This window comes from Equus quagga, chromosome 6, assembly GCF_021613505.1.
Source record: "Equus quagga isolate Etosha38 chromosome 6, UCLA_HA_Equagga_1.0, whole genome shotgun sequence".
Lineage (NCBI taxonomy): Eukaryota > Metazoa > Chordata > Mammalia > Perissodactyla > Equidae > Equus > Equus quagga.
Window position 1 is genome coordinate 132,669,849 of NC_060272.1, and position 10,440 is coordinate 132,680,288.

A 10,440-nucleotide genomic window follows, 5' to 3' on the forward strand; every position below is an offset into this window, starting at 1 on the left:
ACTTGGTCATGGTTATAATCCTTTAGTACATGGTTATATGCTCTCAAATTTTATTTGCTGGTATTTTGTTGAGGATATTTACATCAATATTCGTAAAGGACCTTGTTCTGTAGATTTCTTTCCCTGTCATATCTTTAGCATCAGGTATCAGGTATCAGGGTATTTGGTACCAGGGTAGTGCTGGTCTCAGAAATTTTTGGAAGAGTCTGAGAAGGATTGATGTTAATTCTTCCTTAAATGTTTTGCAGAACTCATCAGTGAACTCATTTGATTTTGGGGTTATCTTTGTTGCGAAGTTTTCAATTACTGATTCAATTTCCCTACTAGTTATGGGTCTGTTCTGATTTTCTGTTTCTTCACGAGTCAGTCTTCACAGGTTGTGTGTTTCTAGGAATTTGTCCGTGTATCTCACTTATCCAATTTGGAGGCATACACTTGTCCTTTGCACTCTCTTATAAGCCTTTCTATTTCTATAGAATCTCTAGCAATGTCTCCCTCTTTCATTGCTGAATTTAGATAGTTGAGTCTTCTCTTTTTACTTCTTAGAAAATCCAGCTAAAGATCTGTCAATTTTCTTGATCCTTTCAAAGAACAAACTTGTTTTTGTTTATTTTCTCTATTGATTTTCTTTTCCCTCTTTTGTTTATCTCTGCTCCAATTTTGTATTTCCTTCCTTCTACTAGCTTTGGGTGTAATTTGTTCTTCTTTTTCTAGTTCCTTAAGGTGTAAAGATAGATTGTGGATTAGAGATCTTCCTTCCTTCTTTTTTAATATAATCATTTATGCTATAAATTTCTCTCTTATCCTTGTTTTCACTGCCTCCCATGTGTTCTGGTGTGTTGTGTTTGCATTTTCATTTGTCTCAAAATATTTTCTAAGTTCCCTTGTGATTTTTTTTTTTGATCCATTGCTTGTTTAAGAGTGTGTTGTTTAATTTCCACATACTTGTGGATTTTTTTGTTTTCCTTCTGCTGCTGATTTCTAATTTCTTTCTATTGTGATCAGAAAAGACACTTTGTATATTTTCAGTCTTTTAAAATTTTGGTTGAAACTTATTTTGTGACCCAACATATAGTTCATCTTGAAGAATGTTCCACATGCACTTTAGAAATTTGTGTATTCTGTTTTGTTGGGTAGAGTAGTCTGTACATGTGTCTTAGGACCAATTGGTCTACCAAGTTGTTCACACCCTCTCTTTCCTGATTCATCTTTCTGTCTCATTGTTCCGTCCATCATGGTGTTGGGATACCAAAGTCTCCTGCTATTATTGTGAGCTGCTCTATTTCTCCCTTCAGTTCTGTCAATGTTTGATTCATATATTTAGGAGCTCTGATGTTTGGTGCATATATGTTTATAGTTGTCTTATTTTCATTTTGAATTGGCCCTTTTGTCATTATACAGTATCCTTTTTTTTATCTCTTACAACAGTTTTTGACTTAAAGCCTAATTTTATCTGATAGCAGTATAGCCACTTCTGCTCTTCTTTTGGAAAATCTTTTCCCGTTCTTTCACTTTTAACCTATGTGTGACCTTATATCTCAAGTGAGTTTTTCATAGATAGCATACAGTTGAGTCCTGTTTTCTGTCCATTTTGCCAACCTATGTTTTAGGTTTTTAGGTTGGGGAATTTAATTCATTTACATGTAAAGCAATTACTGATAATATAGAACTTACTATTGCCATTTTATTATTTATGTTCTGTGTCTTATAGCTTTTTGGTTCTTTATTTCCTCCCCACTGTCTTCTATCTTTTTTCGATGATTTTTTGTAGTGGCACATTTTCATTTTCTTCCCATTTCCTTTTGTGTATATTTTCTTTGTGATTACCATGGGAATTATATATAACATCCTAGAGGTATAACAATTTATTTCAAATTTATAACAAATTTAATCATATACAAAACTCTACTCCCTTACAGCTTGGCCCACCACTTTATGTTATTGATGTCATAAATTATATGTTTATACATGTTGTACTCATTGACGTAGAGTTATAATTACTTTCTATGCTTTTGTCTTTTAGATCCTATAAAAGAATAAAAAGTGAATTTAAGAACCAATATGACAACAACAACAATAACACTGGTTTTTATATTTGTCCAAGTCTTTATCTTTACTGGAGAAGACTTATATTTTTATATGGCTTTGTGTTACTGCCTAGTGTCCTTTGATTTCAACTTGAAGGTCTGCCTTTAGGATTTCTTGTAGGCAAGTCAAATGGTAATAGATTCACTCAGCTTTTGGTCATCTAGGGATGTCTTAATTTATCCCTCATTTCTGAAGGGCAGTTTTGATGGATATAGAATTTCTTTGTTGACAGTTGTCCTTTCAGCACTTTCCACTGCCTCCTGGCCCGCATGGATTCTGCTGAGAAATCTGCTGATAATCTTATTGAGGATCACTCATATTGACAAGTTGTTTTTCTCTTGCTGTTTTCAAGACTCTCTTTTGTCTTTGATTTTTGACAGTTTGATTATAATTTGTCTCAGTGTGGGGCTCTTTGGATTTATTTTACATAGGATTTCTTAAACTTCTTGTATTTGTGTATTCAGGTATTTTCCCAGATTTGGGAAATTTTGGTCATTATTTCATCAAATAATCTTTCTGCCCATCTCTCTCTCTCCTACTTCTGAAATCCTCGAATGCATATATTAATCTGCCCAATGGTGTCCCAAAGTCCCTTAGGCTCTGCTCATTTTTGTCATTCTTTTTACCTTTTACTCCTCAGACTTGATAACTTAAAATGACCTCTCTTCAAGTTTGCTAATTCTCTTGCTTGTTTGAATGTGCTACTGAAGCTCTCAAATGAATTTTTCAATTCTGTGATTGTATTTTTCAGCTCCAGAATTTCTGTTTGGTTCTTTTTTATAATTTTGATCTCTTGGTTGATATTCTTATTTTGTTCATATATCCTCTTTCCGATTTCCTTTAGTTCTCAGTCCATGTTGTACTGTAGCTCTGTGAGTTAAAAGGCAGTAGTTTTAAAGTCTTTGTCTTGTAAGTTTGAAGCCTGTATTTCTTTAGGGTCCATTTCTGGAGATGTATTTTATTCCTCTGAATGAGCCGTGTTTCTCCATTTCTTTGTGTGCTTTGTGAACTTTGTTGAAAATTGGGCATTGAGAAAATAGTCATGTCTCCCTGTCCTTGCAGACTGGCTCTGTGCAGGGTAAGACCTTCACTAATCAGCCTGACATGAAGGTTTAATGCCTACTCAGGCCTTTTCTGGGCATGCATCTTCCCTGGGACTCTGCATGTGCTTTTTTCTCTGATTCCTCCATCTACATGACTACTTTTAACTGTCTTAATTTCCCTAAGAGTCTCACTTCTGCTTTCCCATGGGTGTAGATGTTCTCTCGCGTTCCTTTGCCTATGATCTCTTGCTCTTAGGTACCCATGGGCACCCGCAATCTTCCTGCAGTTTTCAAGCGCTGTGGCACCTGATGTACAAATGTTCCACTTTAGGGGAAGAAAAACTTTTCCTCCTACCCTTCTAGGTTCTGTGGCTGGTCTAAGAATTAAATTGACATAAGACAGATTAACAAGAGAAAAACTAATTTTACTTATAGACATATGCATGGGAGTCTTACAAAAACAGGAGACTCAAAAAGGAGGCCAGGTGATTGAGACTTGTATACCATCCTGAGACAAGGAAAGGGTCCGGGTTTGGAGCTTCTAGGTCTGAGGGAGGCAAATTATGGGAAGGCGAGAGAAGAAATGTATGGTAAATAAATGTTACCTTGTTATGCAAATAAGCTCTCAGGAAAAACATAGGTCTCTGGGGACAGCTCTGTTCCTGGTTCAGGTACCTTTTCTAAGGGAAATTTCCTTTATAAATGTAGATTCCCTTTACAAAAGGGTGAAATTTAGACTTTATTTCAGGCAGGTAAGGGGGAGTTAAAGAGCTTTTCCAGAGTCTGCTGGTTCTCGATTGCCTTCTGCTCAAAATAATCCATGTGCCAAAGTGGGATATTTTGGGGTGGCATGCTCTGAACTCCTTCACTACCATTCCCATGTGACTTCTGAGTCAGGAAAGACAGAAACCTCATCCCTTGGGCAGCCCCTGGACCAGCTAGAATGTTGCAAACAAGTTCCACTCCTTTCCTTCTGTCCCAAGAGAGGTACTAGGAGTTGGGTGGCTTCCTCTGGACCATACTGTGCTGGGGAGGGGATGGGGCCAGAGTGAGCAAAGACATACGGAAATTTCCTCCTGTTTTGAGTGTGGCTCTTGCATGACTGGGCATTCACTCGGTCGCTGCAGTTCCTTGACTGGCTACCAGAGCTCCCTAGATCTATTTCACTCTCTCTGGTCGTTTACTTGATGTTTCCATGGGAGAACGAGCGTCTGGAGCTTCCCAGTTACCATCTTGTTCGAGTCTTTTGACTCCTGTATTTTCTTAATTGGTTTAGAATTTGGGTGGGGAGGGGTGGCATTTATGCACTTCCCTCCTCAAATTTTTTTAAGCCAACATATGGAGACAATGAGGAATGAGGCATTCATGGTGCCTACCTTCATTTGGCTTACAGGCTAAAAGGGGAGATGAGATAAATAAGTATATAAACAACTAATAAACAGAAAATGGAGACTGATTCTGATCTAGACGACAAAGGAAGCAGAATCTAGAGGCTGGGTGATGGCCGGTGTTGTCGTTTGCTGGGGTTGCCGTAACAACGTACCGCTGACTGGGGGACTTACAGAAACAGAAATCTGTTGTTTCACGTTCTGAGGCTGGGATTCTAGAAGGTAGGATTCACAGTTCTGGAGGCTTCAAGCTGCTGTCAAGGCCAGGATCCCCCTGAAACTTTGGGGAGACTCCTTCCTTGCCTCCTCTAGCTTCTGATATTTGCTGGTAATCCCTGGCGTTACTTGACCTGTATATGCAGCACCCCAATCTGCCTCCATTGTCACGCAGCCGACCTCTCCCTGTGCATCTCTTCTCCTCTTCTTAGAAGGACATCGTTCATATTAAAGTAAGCGCCCCCCTCACTCCAGGGGGACCTCATCTTAACCAATTATTTCTGCAACAAACCGATTTACAAATAAGGTCACATTTTGAGCTCCTAGTGGTGAGTACTTCATATCTTTTGAGGGGACACAATTCAACCCATAGCGGGAGGTGAAACAAGTTTAAGCAGGGTGGTCAAAGAAGGCCTCTCTGTGGACAATGCATTTAGGAATAGATTTGAGGTGAAGAATGGAGTGGAATGGCCATGGCGAGCTGAGCTCACAGAGCTGAGGTAAAGCATGCACAGTGGCCTTGATGGGAGGAAGGTCTTGGGGCATTTGGGGAATTGAAGAAGTCCCATTCAGCTGGCACCTGAGAGCCGTGGGAAGAGGGCATGAGATGCAATTGGAGACACGGCAAACTGCTGGATCACGGGAGCCTTGTGAGCCAACATAAAGGTTGCGCTTGATTCTAAAAGCCCTGGACGCCACTCTAGGGAGCCCCTGCTCTGCTCCTGGCTGCCTGGGGAACAGACTGGAGGCCACAAGGATAGATGAGGGGAGACAGCTTAGAAGCTCAGACTCATTCCGTGACACCTTCGATCTTTTTGATTCTTCAGAGAGTCCAAGAGTGAGGGGGACAGAAAACCTGTTTCTGCTACATATTATGCAGATAGAAAAGGCAGAAGTGATGATGTGGGAAGACAGATACTTAGAAGGAAGGTGATCCTGAGCACAGGGGAGAGACTGGCCTACGAAGGAAGAGGCATGGCTGTGTGACGGCTGGAAAGACGGATGCTTGAAACCAATATCCTGTTGCCCTGCAATTTGTCATGATGTCAGGGAGCAGGATGTGGCTATTGGTGGGGATGGCTGGGATATGACAGAGGAAAAAGTCACTGGGGACAAGGAGACCATGGAAATAAGGGAACAGAGTGAGGTGAATCTTTCAGGTGGCACTAGATCCAGATGGGGAGCAAGACCACCAAACCCAGAGGACGGCAGATGGCAGAGACCCAAAGGATGGCAAGACAAAGGCAAGAGGGTGGTACAGCCCAGCAGTGGGCAGGATTTTGCAGCTAGAGGAGAAGACATGGCTCAGAAGAGACAATGCGTTGAGATCAAGGAGACAATGGAGCATGAGAGGAAGCCCAGCCTCTGCTTGAGATGCTAGGGAGAAGCAGGGCCTAGAGTAGTCAGCTTTCAATTAGGGCAAAAGGGTGGCAGACTCTTCCACAAGCAGTTTAGGATTTAGAGGAACTTGACAAATAAGGCACAGGGGTGCCACAGGCTACAGTGGAAGGTCTGGGAAGGAGGGAAGGCCAGGGGTTTGAGGGGCTGGATCCAGGGGCGTGCAGAGCAGTGTGAGCGCACGGAGCGGCATTTTATGGATGTAATCATCTGTCTGTGTTTGCTAATGTTTCAGTAGACCAAGAGAACTAGGTCAACCTTAGATAAGGCAGGGATGAGAGACTCTGAGATTACAGAGAACAGATGTCAGCTTTAGCATCTGTGTAGCCCGCGTAAGCTGAAAAGATTAAGAACAGATAGCAAGCGTGGGCCCTCATCCTTATGGGGTACACATGGCATCGAGGGAGGGGAGGAAGCCCAGAGGCAAAACCTCCTTAGACTTACAAGCACCCAATACAGTTGGATACAGCTGAAGGGATGAGTAAAAATACAGAATCAGGATCAAACCCAACGGAATAACACAGAATCTTTATTCTCTGCACAAAGACCTGTCTCTGAGATTCTCCATTCTTGACAGTTAACACCATTCTGTACAGATCGTCTCCGGTGACTGAAGTGGGTGCTGTGGGGCACTACCACCCCCACCACTCAAACTGAAGCCTGGTTGCCCAGGGGCTGGAGCACGGCTGCTGAAGGCTCTCAGCTGACCCCTTCCTGGGAATTTGCTCCAAGAGGACCTGGGGGGAGGACAGCACATGTACCGTGGCTGATCCGGGCTGGCTCTCAGTGTGGGACATCTCTGAAGGGCCAATCCAACTTCAGAGCTCTTACTTCGGGGCCAGTGAACTCATGGACAAAAACCAAAGGGAAACGTCATTTCTTCTTCCCTTTTCGGAGAAGCCTTTATTTTCGGGGGCTGAGCTTCCCTTTCTCCAAACAGATGTGAAAAGCTTTTTGCCTTTCAGGGTCGAGATCTTAGGTTGGAGGGTCTGGCCCACCTGGGGATTAGACTGGAGTGCCTCCGTGGGGGAGAAGGTGCAGTGGGAGTCTGAGTTGAAGAGGGTCATGGGCCAGCCCTGGAGGTGGACATCCTGACTGCGGACAAGAATGCTGAGAAATGGGGTGTCCTCTGGGCAGTGGAGGCCTGCACCCTACCCTCACGTGGTGAAACCTTAGAAGGGAGGGCTGCATGGACAGGTACTAAGGGTTGTGATGCTGAGAGAATCTACAGGACCAGAAACCTCTGGGCGTGGGGTGCACTGCTCCCCTGAGTACCTTCTATCAAGATGGCACCCTTTCAACAATTTTTTTTTAAAGATTTCTTATTTATTTCCTTTATCTCCCCAAAGGCTCCCAGTACATAGTTGTATATTCTTAGTTGTGGGTCCTTCTAGTTGTGGCATATGGGATGCCACCTCAGCGTGGCCTGATGGACGGTGCCATGTCTGCGTCCAGGATCCAAACCAGCGAAACCCTGGGCCACCGCAGCAGAGTGCACGAACTTAACCACTTGGCCACGGGGCTGGCCCCCACTTTCAACAATTTTTAAGGAGATATGTTGACATGGCATTTGTTAAAAATATAATTTAAAAAACACACTTTAGTGCAATAGGTTTCAAACTACTATGCATCATCAGAATCACCCTAACCGTTTGCTAAAAGGCAGATTGCTGGGCTCCACCTCCAGTTTCTGATTCAGTAGGTCTGGGGTCCGGCTGAAACGTGCATTTCTAACAATTTCCCACGTGATGCTGATGCTGCTGGTGCCCAGAAACAGTGTCTTAGAGAAAACAGGATGGAAGTGAGACAACGAGACACATAGGAACACAGTCCCAAGCTGTGTATTCATTCTATGTTTGCTTGCTCAGCAGCCAGCTGGGGCCTCTCCCCTTTATCCCTCAGCTCGTGCCCCTAGTGTAAGATTTTGGCTCTGCATCTCCCTGGATGGTGTCTGGCACTCTGTGGACCCGTGGAGGCAGGTCCTCAGTGGAGCTGCCAGCCCTCACAGGAACCATGCTGTCCTCGGGGAGGAGCCAGGCTGTTGAGTTTGGTTGTGCAGTTTGTAAAATGCACAAAGGTGACCAGCAGAGGGCGAGAGTGGGGCTGAAGTTCAGCAGGTGCCCCACTCACCCAGCTGGGCACCTGGAGTGGACTGCACCTGCCCTTTGCATAAAAGGGCCTCTGCCCCTCAAGCCATGCACCGTCTTGGAGGGAGAGGGGAGGGTGTTGTGCCCACCCAGAGAGGGGTCCTTTTCCTAATTTGCATAGAGGCCAAGTGTAAGCTTGTAGAATCCTAAGCAAAGTGGGAATGCAGCTGAAGAGGCTCTTTTTATGGCCCCCAAAAGCTCCTGGGGTGCAGGTGTGAGTCTGTGAGAAGGATGAGGCTTCCTCAAAATGAGGGACACCAGACTGGCTGAGCCAGTTTCAATTATCTTTAGAAAATAGAGTCATGTTCTGTTTCTCGCACCTGAGCACATGACCTCTTGTTATCAGTGTCTGCGTCACCTGGGTGGCTGAGCCCAGGGGGTCCCCGTTCCTAGCAGCATGAGCAGGACCAGGGAACCTGTTACAATTGCACATTTTGGGCGCCCCCCCGCCCCCACAGCCCTGCAGGATCAGCCCCAGCCGTGTGACCCAGCTGGCTGTGTTTAACAAGCCCCCCACCCCAGGTGATGCTGATGCATGCCAGAGGCTGAGACAGACGCGGGCCTACAGCTTTTCACCTCCAACAGATGAAAAGCCAGGGCTTGTGGGGAGTGAGAGAGGGGCCAGGGACATTATTTTAAGTGTGTTATTCCTTGTTTAAACAGGGCCTCTGGGGCCCCTGCTTCCCTTTCTCGGAACAAAAACGCTTACAGGTGGCAAACGCAGGCTGCTTCTGCCGTGTGGAGCTGGCAGGCCCGAGGCGGCTCCCTCCGGCGGCTCCAGCTTCTCACTCCCGACCAGTTCCGGCCTAGAACTGGCCTTTTGACTTCAATATTTTCACCTCTTTAAATCTTTTCACCCTTCTCTGTTTAGTCCTGGACTTCCATTTTATCATTTAACCTGATAACCCACATTTTGGGTTGTCATAGAAAACAACATCCCGCTCTGTTAGCCTGGAGGGTCCTTTCAGTCTCCAGAAAAGGCGGCAGGCGGTGCCCAGAGTCTTCCTCAGTGCGTCGGGGCTCCTCTGGGATGGCTGTGCAATGGCCATCCATTCGTTTGTAATGAAGAGGAGACCGGGAGGGGGATGGAGTGACTACCCTGCTTTCAGGCCTCATTGCAACTGGGTAGATTTGCCATTGGCAGCCTTAAATGACTTGGACAAAAATGGTGTAATTTTTTTCAGGTTCCAATGGCCATAGTTTCAAGGTCAGAATCAGGACGAACCGGTCAGCAAAATAAATTTTCTTGATTATAATTCTTAAGTAAGGTTTTGAAAACACATATTTCCTGTGAATAACAGAGCCAAAATTTACTTTGCCAATGAATATTGAAGGAGAACGCTCTTTGAAATTATACAGAAATTTCACAACAGCTTTAGAACGGGTAAGTGGGGTTCTATAAGCTAAATCAAATTTAAAGACAAAAAATATTAATATTGCCAACTCTCTTTGGAAATTTGGTATTAAAAAAGAATGCATTAGAATAGGAGAAGAAATATTCCTTAAACCCATAGTTTCAATTTATGGATCAATGTTATAGGCAAGCACTTGAAAAATGTCGGCACAGAATTGTTAGCCATAAATCTTATTTCTTGCTGATTTCACCCGTTTTTAATCAACGCTTCTTTGACAAAATGGTTCATCAATGTCAAAAAATAAACCTGGTTATTTCCTTGAAACGCTGATGTGAAACTACTCGGAGAAAAGGCAGTTCTAGCCCCCGACTGCCAACGCTGGTGTGTCCCAGGATCCCGTTAAAGTGGAACGTGTTTGTCGGCACAGTATGGTCGCCTGCTGGGCATGGTCTGATTTCCTCCGCCTTCTAACTGAGTAGGTTTTCAATTTACTATCTGGGCACTGAAAGGAGGGCTTACGGTTAGTAGTAATTACAGTTGGTAATGTGCACGATCTAAAACAAAAGAATCTGGTGCACTTTCAATGAAATTATTTTAATTCATTGACTTCTCAGAAAATTTCAGTCCTGGCCATCTATTCCAGGAGCATGCAGTAGGTGGCACCTAAAAGCTCTTTGGAGGCGAGCAGGCGCCATTTAAGCAGGAGCAGCCGCCGCTGCAGCCGTTGGCACAGATGAGAAGTCAGAGATTGAAGGGGGCGAAGGAGGAGGAAGGCCGGGGGCCGGCGGGGCGGCTGTGACCGTGC